Source organism: Benincasa hispida, chromosome 9 (assembly GCF_027475165.1).
Source record: "Benincasa hispida cultivar pf3 chromosome 9, pf3_genome.v1.1, whole genome shotgun sequence".
Lineage (NCBI taxonomy): Eukaryota > Viridiplantae > Streptophyta > Magnoliopsida > Cucurbitales > Cucurbitaceae > Benincasa > Benincasa hispida.
Window position 1 is genome coordinate 54,602,705 of NC_143486.1, and position 18,340 is coordinate 54,621,044.

Consider the following 18,340-nt stretch of genomic DNA (forward strand, 5'->3'; position numbering starts at 1 on the left):
TGGGGAATAACTACAACACCATAATTAATAACCAAGTTCAGAACGTTTACTAATTACATCGACAATGTAGTCTGTAACGTTTTTCAAGGTAAGCTTCTTAGCCGCAACCTGCAAAACACATTATAAATTCGATGTACCCTATAAACTAAAGCTCTATTAATAAATGAGTCAACATTCAAAACACATTATTTTTTGTCTGAAAATTTTTTCGCCTGCATACATTAAAATCCAATAAATCTCCATGAGTCAACTACAACTAGGTGGTAGAGAACAAATTTTTCAAAGCTGACAAAAAAGGCATCCGATATCACTTGGGCAATTGAATATGATATGGGATGTCAATACTTAGTTCCATTGCACCATATTAAAAGTTTCAACCTAATTCCATGAATCCTTTGTTTATCACAAATTTTCATCTTTACCCTTAAGTTTTTTTTTGATATTTACCATTCCATGTAAAAATGCAAGAAGATGAAATTCTGAAACAGGATATATTAACTGACTCAACAATTTCAATTTTCATGTTTACATGAGAGTATCTGTTGCAGAGATTATTAGTTATTACTGAGACAAAATCTAGTTCTCAAAGAGAATAAACAACCCTAGGGTCGCATGTGGAGGTAAATGGCCTTTTTGACAAAGATTTCTATCTGGTAAAGCATGTGGAGATAAATGTCCTCCTTGACAAAGGTTTCTATCTTAAGTAGTTTAAATAAAGCTACCTTTGCAACAATCACCAAAGTTGAGTCTCAACGAAATATGAATTCTAAAGCAGTTACGAAGAGAAATGAGTACCTTGCAAACAGAATCAAATCCAAAACTTGTGGGGACCTCTTTGCATTGGAGATCACCATCAATAGTTTTTGGGCAACCAATCACTCAGGTTTTCAACTTCTTACTCCTAATTTGAAAACAATAGAAAGAAGGGGAATATAAATAACAGTCTTGCACACAAAAAAAAATGGTACACTAGAGTAATTAATTAGCTATCCTCATTCCAATTGAGCTACACGACGGGTTGTTGGAGCTAAGCGATAGATGTAGGAACTAAACGATGGAGCGGTGCTGAGGACTATGTTACGCAAGATTGATGAGCTCATCAAGACAAATGGCGTTATTGATGGAAGTCTGAAACAGAGATAGTAAGAGCTGGACGAATAAATGTTCATGCAAAGTGAGTTCGATGCATGGAGAAGACATATCAAATAGAAGGTGGATGATGCAGGGCGATGGCAGAATGAGAGGAATATGTCTGGATATGATCAAAGGAGAAGGGTGAAATGCCTATAAAAGGAACAGAACACTTCACTTTAACCCACAAACCATTTAAGTTCATAAATATCACTAAGAAAGAAGTAAGTACTCATTCATGCGTTCAACGAAGGAAAAGAGGAGCTGATCGGACGAAAGTCAAAACGGAAGCGCTAAAGGAAGCTGAGTGTACGGACAGACGCCTGGGCTAAATTCAAACGAGATGTTATTCCGGACTACTCAAGCAAATAAGTTGATTTTTGGATCAAAAGTTTTTAAATTACATGTAGATTTGGTGTGAGGGCTGCCTTAATGAAATTCTAACTCTGAAGCTGTCAAATTCAAGGATAACCGAAAGGTGCTTACCAATGTGGAAACAGTCGGGTCAGGGGGAGTGAACTCGAGACTCCGAACTATCACCAAGGAATTTCAAGGCAAAACTCTAAGGTAAACTAGTTAAGACATTTTCACACATTTTTTAAGAAGGAAATGTCTTGAGATAAGGCCTGAAAGAGTGAATAATCTAAGCTTAAAGTTCAATATTAAATAGGGTCCAGTAGAAGATTAAGGGAAACCGAGTAAACTGTGAGGAAAAAGAAATCTCAGCAGTTCACTGGGAGTGGTTTCTCCTTTTACTCTTTTAAACATATTTAGAATTAATATGTGGTAGTTCATATAATGAGATGAATATGAGGTTGGGATGGTCGAGGGGTCTATGGACCTAGAACCTGAGCCCAAAATAAATCCTTACAGGATGGTCAGGGGACCAAAGAATCTAGTTCCTGAGCCTGTGGGAAGGAAAAACCTTGAATGGGATGGTCAGATGGCCGACGAGCCTAGCTTCTGAGCCCATGAAAGGGAGAACTATGTGGACATAGGTTGATGAATATTTTTAGATGTGAAATAATAACAATCTATCGTGTGTGTAGGTTTGTGAAAAGCTTCATGGAATGATGGAGGTTTGCATTGGAAACTCGTGATATAATGCTTATGATCTGAAAAAGACTTGTATTTATGATTCCACTGACTGAGCTGTGTAAAGCTCATGGTTTATTTTCTGTGTTTCTATTGGAACTATGTGCATGGGCTATGTGCTAGGCCGGGCCTCACGTTGAGGTTAGGTGGGCAAGGACGCGCCCATGGACGAGGATGCCTTAAGCGATGCGGCTTGTGCGTGCGTTGGTGTGCTATGGAATTTGACCGAGACTTAATTAAAATATCTTATCCAAATTTTGAAAAATAGGTTCGATTTTCATCAATTTGGGTGTGTAAGATACCTATATCCAGACTACCTGCTCCATTCTTCTTTTAGATTTGAACTTGCATAATTAATGGTAGGATTCTTATCTAACCTCCTCACATGACAAATGGAGTGGCATGAACTGTAAGACTGGGAAAGAGATTATAGGAAACGTAATTTGCTCTAGAAAGAGATCATATTACCATCTAGTTCCACCATTGCCTTCTTGATCCCAGGCTTGAACTTACCTGCCAAACGAATTCTAACTTTAGAAAGAGATCATCAAATGATAAATATTAAAATAAACTTCATGAAAATGTTTTATCAATCCAAAGCCTTTCAAAATTGTTAAGAGAAAAGATACTCCACTTTTACATGATGATACTCCAATTTTATCCTAGTTTTTCTGATCTTACATGCACCTTGACTAGTCTTTATAGTATTGTGTTAGTAACTAGTAAGATATTTGGATACTCAAAAAAAGAAAAAAGATAACTTTTAAGTTTCATCAACTAGAAAACTAATGTCTTTTTAATATAGATTGGGGAGTTTTTTTTCATCTTTCTTTTTTTTTCTTCTAGTGAACTCCATTGTTCTCATTTTAGCTGGATTGTTGATACTCTGTTTGTCATTTCCCCTCTTATTCCCTATAAAAAATATTTTAGAAAAACAATTATTAACGTGTTACTCAAAAAAACATGAGAACAGGAATGCACGTTTTCATGAAGAAATCATACCGTGTCTCCTCTCCATGTCCATTAACGAAGTGAATGCAGTTCCGCCAGCCATCCAATCTTTAACTCGACCAGCCAAATTTCCTACCAAGTATGCATAACTAACTTATAAGTAATAGAAACGAGGAAAAAATCTATGGAGGAAACTGATAACAAGAAAAAGAATGAATGGTTAAAAGGTTAGAGACTAAAATGATCAGAAGGTACCAGAAGTGGAACAGACAGATCGATGATATTGGTCCAGTTTTTCCACTCTAGAGGAGAGCTCCAGCAGTGTAACCCAAAGCATAGCAATAAGTTGAATCAAAGTTCGCGGGTAAACCACACATCCCTTCGTACCTATAAGTCAAAAGAAGAAATAAACAGAGATAACACACAGAGCAGTAACCAGCAAAGTACAATTTTTTTCGTATTATCTCATGGCCATTCATTCGTATCATTCGTAAGTTTACATTTGAAAGTCAATTAGCTATAAGCCTAACCCATCACTTAATTGGCCATTTTCTTTACGAGTTCATAATGGAAGTCTAGATACTTGGTGCCCCTAATTATCAAATATGAATCTAAAAGATCTTAATGCATTTACCAACATGTATGTTTTTTAGATCTCAATTGATTTGCCTACTACCCAAGTGCTAAATATAATATGTGTTATCACTAAATTATTAAACAGGAGCGTTTAAGTAAAATGGCAAAAGTTCAAGCACGAATAGAATAAGTACCCAAAGAAATGTGACTACTCCTTGAATTGGCCGCCCATTATATGCACCTTCTTGCCTTCTCTTTTCCAACTCAGTTTGGAAAGACATGTATAAAACAAAAAGAAAAAACAATTACCTGGACATTGCCGTGTGGATCTATTTCAAGGAACAATTGTTCTTGGATTGCTTGTGGGAAAAATTCAAAAAAGTGATGAGATTGAGTAGTAAGTTTCTTTTTCCATAACCTATCTCTTTTTTTTTTTTTTTGAACAAAAAACAATCCACTTCATTAAGATAATGAAAGATGTTAAAAGTGACAAGAAGGAAATAAACATAATGTGCAATACAATCAAGCACACTAAAAAGCTCAAAACGGATCAGCAAATGCACTAAGACATCTTAACTAGGTTGACATCTCCCTAGCATTCTCATCATCTCCAAGAAACACTAGAATCCAAAGCTAAGTACAAAATGAAGAGGACCTTGCAAAAGACAAGGTTTACAACCGAATGATTATCTGAAAGTTAAACTGAAAATAATAACCATCACTATGCTGTTACAAAATCAAGAGAGCGGGAAAATAAAGGCTTTCCAATTGAGGTTGATATCTTGTAAAGAGAAGTCTTGAAAAGCTTTGGAAAGCGAGCACCAGGAGGAGGTGTTGATATGAGCGATATCAAATTTAGCGGAACTAGAAGAAGCTTTGTCTTGAAATACTCTTTGATTTCTTTCAAACCAAATTTTTTATAACAAAGCTTTAACTGCGTTGGTCCAAAATAGTCTTGGCTTCTTCTTCAAACGTGGCCCGATCAAGAGTTGAAGCACATTAACCTTAAAATCATTATCAAGAACCCAGCTGACATTAAAGCACTTGAAGAGAGATGTCCAACAAAATTCTCCAAAAACATACTGGAAGAACAAATGCAAGAGAGATTATGTGTTTACCCAACAAAGAATGCAAACCTGTGGAGAAATATAGAGAGTAGGTAACTTTCTTTGGAGGATATCTGCGCTGTTAAGAGAGGCATTCAGCATGATCCAAATCAGAATATTCTCCCTTCTAGGGCTCTTAGACTTCCATAAGGCTGATTCTAATGGCTGGCCAATTGGGGAGGAAAATGATAGATGCTTTACAAGAGACTTGACTGAGGAAACCCCATTTGGTTCTAAAGACCACCGTCTTTTATCAGGAATCGAATTAAGTTTATAGTGACTGAGTTTTCCAATCAGAAGCTGGAAGTTTTCTGTCTCTTCATCCTTTAACAGTCTTCTAAAAGGAAAAGTCCAAGATGTTGAAATCTCATCCCAATAATCTTGTAATGAACCTTCAGGTTTAGTGGAGATAAAGAAAAGATTAGGGAATGAGATTTTTAGAGGAACCAAATCCAACCAAGGATCTTTCCACAAGCTTATTCTTTCACCATTACCAACCTTGAAGGCTGCCAAGGAATCCACTTTTAACCAAAATCTTGAAATATTAATCAATGGGTTTCTAAGGCTGCTGGAAAATTTTCCGTTGGTATGCCAACCAAACTTACTTCTTCCATTAATGCTTATAATATAGTCAGTTGGTATATGAGAAAGAACTAACTTACATAGGGTGGCGCGACCACCTTTTAAGAGGTTGTATCTCTTCCATTTGTCCAGTTTTCTTTAGACTTTGTCGATCACTGGTTGCCAAAAAGCTAATTGTTTAGGGTATCCCCCTAAAGGAAGGCCAAGGTACATAAATGAGAGGTAGGCAGCCTTGCAATTTAGGAGGGTTGCTTCTAATTGTAACTTGAAATGGTATATATTGATGCCACATAAAGCTGATTTTCCCCAATTAACCTTCAGCCCCAACACCACTCAAATAATTCAAGTATTTTCTTTAGGTTGCTGAGTTTTCTTTGTCATCTTGGCAGAAAATTAGAGTATCATTCGCAAATTGTAAAATAGAAACATGAATTCTGTCTTTTCCAACAATAAAACCTTCAAAACTTGCCTTTTTCTCGAAACTGGGAAAGTAATGCATGTAGGACTTCACTGACTAGTAGAAACAAGAAAGGAGAAAGAGGGTCACCTTCCTTATTCCTCTTGAAGCTTGAATTCTGCCACGAGGTCTTCCATTTTTTGAAGATTGAGAATTTTGAGTTAGAACCCAAACATTAGATTTGCTCTGTTTTTTGGTGTTCTGAAGGGGCAGGGGACTCTGTTTTTCTGGAAAAACAGGCTTAACCATTCTTCCCCTTACTATGTCTGCATAGGAGATTGGGACTGAGCGAGGGTTTTTTGTCACCTGTTCAACTTCAAAGAGGGACAAAGCATCATTTAACAAGGTAAGGAAGGAATACCAACCTGAATTAAGAGTTCCTGATGGAACGTGAATGAAGAATCGTCTTCCAACTGCAGGCCACAATACACATCTTAAAAACCAATTTGAATAGATTCTGATTTTAGAAATCTTGGTTACACCAGAAGCATCTTGCTCGCTTTTGACAAAGAAGCTAGATGTTGGAAGTTTCGAAAGGGTCGAGATGTTCTCTACAAGCCAAAGTAGCTACGATTTTGACAAGGAAATTTGCTTTTTGGCTTCCACATCTTCTATGATTACTGAACCAACTTGGATGAGGGCACAGAAGTGGTTGTCCTTAATCTTACAGTTGATAACTTCGACGGCTAAGTTAGGCTTGGAGGGGAGGGTCGATGGATGGGCCATGAGAGATAGATGAGCCGAGGGTTGCAGATGAGGGTTGACGTTGGTGGGAATAGGCAAAGCTTGTCAGAGATGGGGAGAGGGCGGGGAGTTAGGTCGGAATAGGGTGCCGGAGGGAGGGAAAGGGAGAGAGGAGAGAAAAGAGAGCATTTTCGAGCCAAAGCAGTGTTGGAATTCTCAGGTGGTCTAATCGATGTAGTCAGATTGTTTGGATGGTTACAACTTCAATATGTTGGGTGTACTAACCTATCCTCATCTATAATATTTCTTTTTCCATAATCTATTCTCATCTATAATATCATGGGCAAGAATTTCATTGAGTTCCGAAATAAGCTGTTGCACCTGTAGAAAGCGAGTTATAAATGATATCAGTTCAAGAATGACATATTGATCCCGAGAATCTTGGGTTTAGTGGATAGTGAGTATGCAACCAAAATAAATAAACCCAAGTAGCTACAATAACAAGACGAATACCTCCGGAATGAAGTCAATCAGGCCCTCGGGAATAACTACAACACCATAATTAATAACCAAGTTCAGAACGTTTACTAATTACATCGACAATGTAGTCTGTAACATTTTTCAAGGTAAGCTTCTTAGCCGCAACCTGCAAAACACATTATAAAGCATGTGGAGATAAATGTCCTCCTTGACAAATGTTTCTATCTTAAGTAGTTTAAATAAAGCAGCTACCTTTTCTCCAATAATAGTAATATTTGGATGAGTTTGCAAAGCACACTCCAGTGTAATGTAAGAAGCAGCACGACCCATAAGCCATCCAACTGTGGATATATGTACACTGTTAATGCCATATGATAATAAACTTGAAACTTGAGTGAGAAACAAAAAGGTATCAACATCACAACAATGAAAAAGTACAATCTCACATTAGGTAGATCAAATAGAGAAGGTTAATAAACTTGAGCAGAGAGAAGTGCTCTGTTTTTTACGGATGAAGCAACAAGATGATCTTTATTATTGATATTATTTATTTATTTATAAATATATATTTTAAAAAGTAGACATATCTGAACTTGAAATACTTGTAATGTCAATAATTCAGTTATTATGAACATTCAGCATCTCAGAACTATTTTTAGTTTTAATTTCATTAAGCAAAATACTTACAATGGTAATATTTTCCTGTAGATCGACCATCAACCATCACATTACCAATCATTTCTGAATATATCTGCATAAACATCAGCAGAGCATATTAAGAGTCTCATCTCATGAATGCGACATTCCATTTTTTCCTTGAATTCTTGAAGAAACTACTTCAACTTTGCAACAGTCACCAAAGTTGAGTCCAAACGAAATATGAATTCTAAAGTAGTTATGAAGAGAAATGAGTACCTTGCAAGCAGAATCAAATCCAAAACTTGTGGGGACCTCTTCGCATTTGATATCACCATCCATAGTTTTTGGGCAACCAATCGCTTGGGTTTTCAAATTCTTACTCCTAATTTGAAAACAACAGAAGGAAGGGGAATATAAATAACAGAGTCTTGCACACAAAAAAAAATGGTACACTAGAGTAATCAATTACTCGACCTTATATTTTTGCAATAAAAATAACATACAAAAGCTTATCCATATATGACAATGAGAGTGAGAAAGAGAGCAAAAAGGAGGGAGGCAATAGAAAAATTTCATAATTTTAAAAAATACGTAAAGTTTTCAGCGAGGAGACACGCATTTGTGTTGGAATCATCTCCACCAATTACAACAAGGCCATCCAGATCAAGCTTCTGAGTAGTTTCTCCAGCTTGCTTAAACTGAAAATAGAACCGAACTGTCAATTAATGCCTTGACTACAACTAAGACGTCCCAAAATGAAAATTCTGGGAAGAAAGAGTTTCACCTTATCTGGAGTTTCAATCTTATCCCTCCCACTGCATATCATATCAAAACAACCCTGATAAAAGAAAAATGCATTTACATCAAGAATTGCATTCAAATGGCAATCACTTCGCATCAAGACTGCACATATTCACACTAACAATTCTAACAAGTGAAAGCAAGAAATCCCTTCAAGAAAATTAACCTGATTGCAATATGGATGGATAAATTGTGCAGTCAGTTCACATATTTGCATTTCATGATCCCTGTAGGACCACCCTTGATACCATACAACGTGCTTCCTTTTGCATGAACCTGTAGGTAATCTTCACAAAGATCGTAGAAGCTGTTAGATAGCCATAACTTGAACAGAAAAGCAAACATTTATTCTTGATTTATAAATGTGGACACAATGAGACCCTACCAAATAGACCAAAATTCACATTATGCCCTCCCAGTGCTTGGCCACCAAACTAGACAACTCCGATCTTCAATTTCTTATTCACCTGCACCGAACTGGAATCACTTGGCACCAACATTGCTGACAGTTGGCCGAAAAGATCAGGAAACAGCTTCGTGATCTCATCTGCACGCACATACAACACACAAATCAAACACTCTAAAACCTTAAGAAGTAGCAACTGGCCTCAAACGCATTCAGTAAAACTCAAGTTCCAAACAAAAGCGAGATTTACAATCATAAAAAAAAACACAGAAAAAGAACAAACAAAACTCAATGCATGTCACTACTCTTCCTTTAAGAAATCAATCAACTCAGTTACCAAACAGAATACAAAAAAAAAAAAATAATAATAATAAAAAAAAAAAAACCAAGTTATGAAGGCTAGGGCATGTAGAGTTGGTTGCTTTTGTTAGAAGTTGTAGGGTATCAGTTGGCAGAAAGAGAGCTTTGAGAACATCCTACCATGACTTTTTGCAAGTTAATTTTGTGTAAAGCTTGACAATGAAAAGGGAGGATCGAGAATAAGAGGAGATAAAGAGGGGGAGAAAGAAGAGAGAGGTGGGAAATATTAAAATTAAATTTTCCCTTCCAAGTCATCTTGCCACATAAGTCATCTAGTAAAATTTCTATTTAAATTCCGTGGGCTAGGAAAAGTCCATGCAAAAAGGAGAACTTGTAGAGAGATCTTTTAAATCTATTTCTTAAAATTCAAAGACTAAAATGGCTAATTTGAAACATGAATAACCAAAAGAACTCATTATTTTATTCTCTAATAAGTGTCCATCCCTACTTCACAAGAATAGGATTGTCTTCCTAATTCTCATAATCCTTATTCCCACGAAAAACCAAATAACTTATCAAACGATTTTTGGTTTTTATACATAATATAATAAATATAATGTATAATATATATAAATAAATCGATAAATATGTATATATGTATACACGGTTTGGTTCAATTCGGTTTTGAAATAAAAAACCAAATTAAGCCGAAAAAATTAGTTTCCTTATGATTTTAAACTGAACCGAACTTTTAGTAAAAACCTTAAAAAAAATGCATCTATTATGTTAGTTTTAGTGTTCATCCCTACACTGAGCTTTCAATTGTGTCTAATAAGTCCCTTAAACTTTAAAAAATGAATCTATTACGTCTTTGATCTGTTCAACATATTTTTAGTTTTAAATACATGCATCTAAACATAAAAATTGAAATTTTAGAATCCTAAATTCATATCTAATAAATCAATATGATTTAAGAAAAGTTAAAAATATCATAAACCTATTGGACACAAAATTTGACAAAAATCTGAAAGTTCAAGGACTAAAATTGTAATTTAACAAGATTATAAATATTAGAGAAAAAAAACACAAACAGAGAGACTACCCTAGCCATTTTCCCAATATATTTTAAGTAGGAAGGTTGAAAAAATTTCCACTTACCAATATGAATATACCAGCTTCCAGGTGACATAAAAATCCTAAGATTTGAATTGACTGACAGTGCAAAAGCATGCCCCTCCTTGTCTTGAGCTAAACTTCTTTGGGATCATACATACCAAGAGTAACAAGCCTACTCTGTCCAAAAAATATCCTTCCATATCCAAAGAGAAAAGAGATAACCACAATGGGTTCAATACTTCAGTATGGAAATGTATGAATAAAGAAGAGCAACAGAATCATGAAGGTACCTGGTTGATACACATATATTCATTCAGCTCTAATTAAATGTATTTCTCATTGTAGATATGAAACCTGCATTCCTATTTGTCTGTTTAAGCTAATGACTAGAAGAAACTGACTAGGTATGACACTCTATGCTAAAAAGGAAGAACTCTAAGTGTTGAATAAATGTTCTTCAAAAAGTTTGGAATTCAACTAATGGAAATTCAACTATGTGCAAGGTGTTACTAAACCAGGCGTTTGGTATAAAACGCATAAAATAAAACTAAGTCCTGACAATCATGTGTGAAATTGTGAAGTTGAACGCATTGCATGAAAGTCGCTGATGCGTTGAGAACGCGTGAGCAAGAGTAGAGAAAGCGAGAGGTTGAACGCAAGGCACTGGGCAGACAATCGTGTAGCAAATGAGCAGTGCTACACGATGAGGTAGACGATCGTCTAGTAAGTGAGTGGCGCTACATGATGAGGTAGGCGATTGTGTAGGCGGGCGCTGGATGATTGTGTAGCAATGAAGGGAGCTAAACAATGAGGTAGGCGATCGTATAGCAATGCGCAGAGCTAAGCGATGCGCTAGACGATCGTGAAGATGCGCACTGCGTCAAACAATAAGAAGTCACGTGCTAGACTATCGGGCTATACGATAGGTAAAATACTACACATCAGTGTAAGCGCTAGACAATAAGCGTAGAAGTTGGACGATAGCGCTAGACGATAGGCGAAATACTAAGCGATGGATGCTGGGCACTGGGCGATGACGCTAAGCGATTAGTGGATACGTTGGACGATAAGGCGTCAGCACTAAACGATGGAGGTAAACGATGTGCGCAGTAACTAAGCGATAGGCTATGCGCGAGATCGTTGACTAAACGATTGAGCTACACGACGGGTTGTTGGAGCTAAGCGATAGATGTAGGAACTAAACGATGGAGCGGTGCTGAGTACTGTGTTACGCAAGATTGATGAGCTCATCAAGACAAATGGTGTTATTGATGGAAGTCTGAAACAGAGATAGTAAGAGCTGGACGAATAAATGTTTATGCAAAGTGAGTTCGAATCACATATAGTAAGAGTTTGAATCACTTTTTCGGGCATCTGAAAAAGTGACATATAGTAAGTTGGTATATGAGAAAGAACTGACCTACATAAGGTGGCACGACCACCTCTTGAGAGGTTGTATCTCTTCCATTTGTCCAGCTTGCTTTGGACTTTGTCGATCACTGGTTGCCAAAAAGCCAATTGCTTAGGATATCCCCCCTAAAGGAAGGCCAAGGTACATAAATGGGAGGTAGATAGCCTTGCAATTTAGGAGGGCTGCTTCTGATTGTAACTTGAAATGGTCCATATTGATGCCACATAAAGCTAATTTTTCCCAATTAACCTTCAACCCCGAACACCACTCAAATAATTCAAGTATTTTCTTTAGGTTGCTGAGTTTTTCTTTGTCATCTTGGCAGAAAATTAGAGTATCCTCCGCAAATTGTAACAAAGAAACATGAATTCTATCTTTGCCAACAATAAAACCTTCAAACTTGCCTTTTTCTCGAAACTGGGAAAGTAATGCATCCAGGACTTCACTGACTAGTAGAAATACGAAAGGAGAAAGAGGGTCACCTTGCCTTATTCCTCTTGAAGCTTGAATTCTGCCACGAGGTCTTCCATTTATGAAGATTGAGAATTTTGTGTTAGAACCCAAAAATTAGATTTGCTCTGTTTTTTGGTGTTCTGAGGGGGCAGGAGACTCTGTTTTTCTGGAAAAACAGGCTTAACCATTCTTCCCCTTACTATGTCTGCATAAGAGATTAGGACTGTGCGAGGGTTTTTTGTCACCTGTTCAACTTCAAAGAGGGACAAAGCATCATTTAACAAGATAAGGAAGGAATATCAACCTGAATTAAGAGTTCCTGATGGAACGTGAATGAAGAATCGTCCTCCAACTGCAGGCCACACTACACATCATAAAAACCAGTTTGAAAAGATTCGGATGTTAGAAATCTTGGTTACACCAGAAGCATCTTGCTCGCTTTTGACAAAGAAGCTAGATGTTGGAAGTTTCGAAAGGGTCCAGATGTTCTCCACAAACCAAAGTAGCTGCGATTTTGACAAGGAAATTTGCTTTTTAGCTTCCACATCTTGTACGATTACTGAACCAGCTTGGATGAGGGCACAAAAGTGGCTGTCCTTAATTTTATAGCTGATAACTTCGACGGCTAAGTTAGGCTTGGAGGGGAAGGTCGATGGATGGGCCATGAGAGATAGATGAGCCGAGGATCGTAGATGAGGGTTGAGGTTGGTGGGAAGAGGAAAAGCTTGGTCAGAGATGGGGAGAGGACGGGGAGTTAGGTCGGAATAGGCTGCCGGAGGGAGGGAAAGGGAGAGAGGAGAGAGGAGAGAGGAGAGAGGAGAGAACATTTTCCAACCAAAATAGTGCTGGAATTCTCCGATGGTCTAATCGATGTAGTCAGATTGTTTGGATTGTTACAAATTTTGGAGTTCAGTTTAGTTAGTAAATTTATGTTTGGGCTATAGAGTTAAGTTATCAAGTCGAGGGTATCTAGTGTAGCTTTTTGTAACTTAAAAAAGTATAATAGTTGGTTGGTTATTTTTGTTTACTCAACATTTTAGTCAAACATTTGACTACACACATATTTTCTTGAAATTTCAACGCTCAATTGATATGTCAACTTAAAAACTTCACATATATTTTCTAATTTTCTGCTTATAATCATTGGAGTTGGGGTAGATAAAATAATCTTGTTTGAAATTCTTAATCAAAATTAATGGCATGATGATCGATCGATTTTACTGGAATTCGATTCTCTTCAGGCCTAACCTAAGGGATTTGTAGGTGAGTAGTATCCTACCTTTGTCAATTGAATCGTTCTCTATATAGACTCAAGCAAATCCCACGAGCTTGGTATGACTACCTCAAAATTAATATCTTACTTGGCTGGAATTTTTGCAACTCTAAGATGATACCTCGTTTTTTTCCTTCAAGTTTGAAACCACTATTATTTTCTTACTGATCTATGTTGATGATATTGTTGTAATAAGAAATTATTCTCATTTTATTACCAGATTTATTGGTGAATTGAATTGCTTATTTACGTTAAACGATATTGGTAACTTTAGTTTCTTCCTTGGCTTTGACGTATACCGAACTGCAGAAGGTTTATTATCCTTAGCCAGAGTAAATACATCATTGATTTATTGCATAAATTGAATTTCCAGCACCTTAAACCAGCCCCAAACCTGTTGTTGATGGAAAATTTTCATTAGTTTATGATAGAGATCTTCTTCCTAATCCCACCGAGTATAAAAGTTCGATAGGTACACTCCAATATCTTACACATACACAACATGGATCTCGAGAAAACAATATGTTGTGGCTCGTTCGAGTACAGAGTACAAATATAGAGCTTTAGCTCGAGTTACAACACAGATTTGTTGGCTTGAATCCTTACTCACAAAAGTTGACCTTCGTCCTTCTCACACATCCATCCTCTGGTATGATAACATGAGTGCCCTTTTCCTCGTCTGCCAATTAAATATTCATTTTATTTGTGGTAAAGTTCTAGTACGTCAACTTGATGTTCGGTATGTATCCTCAGTGACCAAATTACTAACCGTTTGACCAAACCATTCTCTGAAGCAAAATTTGCAGAACTTCGTGGCAAACTCCAAGTGGTCATCTCACTCACTCGCTTGAGGAGGGATGTTAGGTTTGTTGTATAATTCATCCAAGATTCTAGCACTAACTGCTTGAAAATTTCCCTCTTTAATCACAGAATATGGTTGCAATTTTGTTCGTTTCCTTATATGTACAATTGCTTTATATATGAGCCTATGTACAGGAAATAATATCATTCAACATTTTCACATTATTCTAGTTTTCTCTCTGTTTGTTTCTTAAAAAATGACAAATGGGAACATGAAATGGAATCACGATGTTGAAATTTGTAGTGAGATTTATTACATATTTTTGGTTGATTGTTCATGAAACTGCAATTAAATAGAGTGATTTTAAGAGTGTAGAGCTACGGTAACTTCCAAACCATTGGCCATGGAGAGAATAGTCATCATTCTGTAGTTGACTCGATGCCCACTCACCAAACTGAATTTGTAAAATCTGCACAAAATGGCAACATTTGTAGATATGCCGAGTCTTTCCCCATGCAAATCCTTGGTCCAACCTGCATGCCAAAACCATTATTTCACCTTAAGTTTCATATTAACGGGTCCCGTTTGATAATCATTTCATTTTTTTGTTTTTAGTTTTTTAAAACTAAACTTATTTTCTCCTCATTTCTTATAATGATTTGTATCTTTCTTGAGTACATTAGTTAAATTCTTAGTCAATTTCTAAAAATAAATACAAGTTTTTAAAATCTTAAAAGTGTTTTTTATACATAAGTTTTAAAAGAAAAAAAAAAGCTAAAACATTTTAATTATATATGTGTGTGGAATATTTTAATTTTAATTTTAATAATATAATAAGTTTATAATAAAAAGCACGAAAACTAATTTGTAATGTATGCTTAACCTAAAATTTGTATAGTAGGTTGAGGTTTTTTTTTTTTTTTTTTTTAATTCTTTGTGATATGTATTTTTCCTAGTGTATTAGTATTTCAATTTCTCAATTGGTTACGATTTAGATCTTGATTATTTCATTACGTTAGGACTTTTAACCCTACAACTGGTATAAAAACCAACTCGTATAATTAATTTAGAAATTTCAAAATTTGCATTGGTTTGGTTGGTTGAATTGCATTATGTGGTTTGCGAATGAATGTTTATGGTAAAGTTTGGTCTTATATTACATGTTTAATTTGATTAATTTGTATAGGACCCTGCGTTTTTTGGCATTTTATCATATAATTCGAGTCTTCTGTAAGCCCATGTTTAGAATTAGGGTTGTTAACAATGAAGATCGAGACCAATTTTGACAAAAAAAAAAAAAAAAAGGAAGAACATTCGACGATCTGCCTAGAATCACTTTCTGATGTTGCAGCATTGCAACGCTACAACTGTGTTACGCAAGGGTTTGCGTTGTGCGCGGTTTAGGGTACTCCAATTTGGTTCGGCTGGTTCAAGGTGGTTTGATCTGGTTTTGTATTGGAGTGGATTGCTTCATTGTTTTGGGGTCCGATTTGAAGCAATTGGAGTCGGTTTAGGTTGGTCTAGGTCGGTTCTAAAGCGGAAGAAACTATTTTAGGATAAAGTTTACAAAAATTATAATTTATTGCTTTATATCCTAGGAGCCAAATTAGCAATTCATTTGCTATTTAAATACTTTATGGATGTCATTTAGATAAATCTCACCATAGGTTAAGCATGTTCATGCATTTTAATATATTATAAGGGTTATAAATACATTTTGAAATGTCAAATATATGGAATTGGAAAAGCATGATGCATGACATTACTTAGGTAAATATAAATGGTTAGATCTATTAATGTTTTATATATGCTTTGTTGATTTTCATGAATTGTTTAATATAAGTGTTATATTAATAAAGTTGAAAATCAATTTGCATTGAGCATGACACATTCATAGTTTAATATAATTGTTATATTGATGTCATGAATGCTTGTAATATGATTTTCTTATTAGTTAGAATGTGATAGATAATTAATTAAACCATAGAAAGCATGAATATAGGGCTAATAATTTTTTTGTATAGTTATAAAATTAATATTTAGTAACCGTCAACATATAATAGAGAGTTACATGCAAACTTAGGATCTTAGGGAATTGGATTTTTTTTTTTAATAAAATGTTTAAAATCAATTTAGAACTTATACATTGATTCTAATAAGATTGTAATTAAGTGTTTTTTTAATAGATTTAAAATATGACTGAGTAGGACAAACAAGACTTTAAGTTAGAAGGAAACTCTAATGGTGAAGTTATGTCTAGGTTGGGGGTATTTAAGATGATGATTTACGAAACACCTCCTACTTGGATATTGACTCGAAGCTTGAGTTGAATTAACTTTAGTCACGTTAGCAAGCAATATCACTAGATTAATTAAATAGTTTAATTCACATAGAACATCAAAGTAAATACCTTATTATAAGAGTTATAATAGGCATAGACTTAGATAGATTTATTAGCCAAAATTTAACTAAGTATAATAAAACCCAAAACGGTAGAAAACTTTAGTGGGAAAAAATGATATACGGGATGTATCAATTTTTAGCCCTCACGTCCATGAGATCCATGCTCGGTTTCGTGTTGCCCTGGATGCAGTCTCCCTTCAGAAAGTGTTTGCATGGGTCAATACAAAGGTGAATTGGGAAACTATTCATAGTAGATGGGAGAAGGACGTGTGTCAACGTATCCTATGGTCTCAATTAGGTTGCACCGTGAGATTCCTATGATCTGTCTGCGTGTCATCTTAGAGCAATCACCCATTCGAAGGGTCTAATCATAGGATTTGGAACAACGCAAACTCCAGTAATTGATAGAGTTTCTTAGGTTAATCTTCAACAGTTGCCTTTCCTTACGGTAGCCTGTTGAAGCGTACCTTTGGGATCCAAAAATGGTAAGGTCACACTTACGGGTTGAATTAAGCTAGTTGATGAATCCTTGGTCGAAAAAAAATAGCTAAGAACTATAGGAATAAGGTTTATTCTAATATTAGTAATTAGTTGAGATCGCCTCAATTAAAAAGAGGGGTAGTTGATCACCCTTCAGTGGTCGTTGCTCTAAACCTTTGAAGTATTGTTGCCAAAAAAACTAAATCAATAACTTAATTAGGATTCTTTGATTGCTTGTTTTTTTTTTTTTTTTTTGCTGAATTGATTAGATGCTTGTATTTTGTGTGATGGGCTAAGACAAATATAGCTGATACGATTAATTGTTTGTTATTCTTTTCAGCATGTCTTCCACAATTATTTCCTTGTCAAAGAACGAAAAATTAATCGGTGATGCATATCTCGTAAACCTAAACTCTCTAGATGACCCTCAAAACTTTAGCCGTGATAGCCTTTGTAAATGGTTCATCAATATTTTGCTCCGAAGCTATCTTCATGATGATCACATCTCTTTGTTGCATAATCTTTTGCATCAAGTGATACCTCCTCTCTATGTGCTTGCCTCTCTTATGGCTTTGAGGTTCTCTTAAATCTACCACAACACTACTGTTATCACAATAAATGGCGATGGACAAAAACATATTTGGAACAACTTCCAAATCAATCAAGAACTTCCTTAGCCATACAACTTCCTTAGCAACTTCACAAGCAACTACATACTCTGCTTTTGTGTAGAGTCCGCAATGCACCCTTATTTGATGCCCTGTCACACTATAGCTCCTCAATTAAAAGTGAACACCGATCCTGATGTGGATTTCTTAGAATTCTTATTGGTCTAAAAGTCAAAATCAGTGTATCTAGTAAGGATCGAATCCTTAGCTCTGTACACAAGCATATAGCCCCTCATTTTCCTTAGATACTTGAGGATTGTCTTAATCGCATATCTACTAACAATCTCAACTGCATAGCACATAACATGGCATACGTAAGACTGCCCACATCTGATGCGTAAGGAATCTATCTTATCTCCTCAACCTCTTGAAGTGTCTTAGGACACTTGGACAATGTAATTCCATACCTAAAAAGTAGATTGCCCTTATTGAAATTTTGCATCAAATATCTGACAAGTATTTTGTCAATATAAAATGCTTAAGACGACTAATATTTGTTCTTGCAATTTCTAATAATTTGAATGCC

General features: G+C 35.7%; 1 pseudogene; it reads right to left on the bottom strand.

The window, feature by feature from the left end:
* Positions 1–2,674: 2,674 nt before the first annotated feature.
* Positions 2,675–13,015, bottom strand: LOC150033916 (pyrophosphate--fructose 6-phosphate 1-phosphotransferase subunit beta-like; annotated as a pseudogene).
* Positions 13,016–18,340: the final 5,325 nt, after the last annotated feature.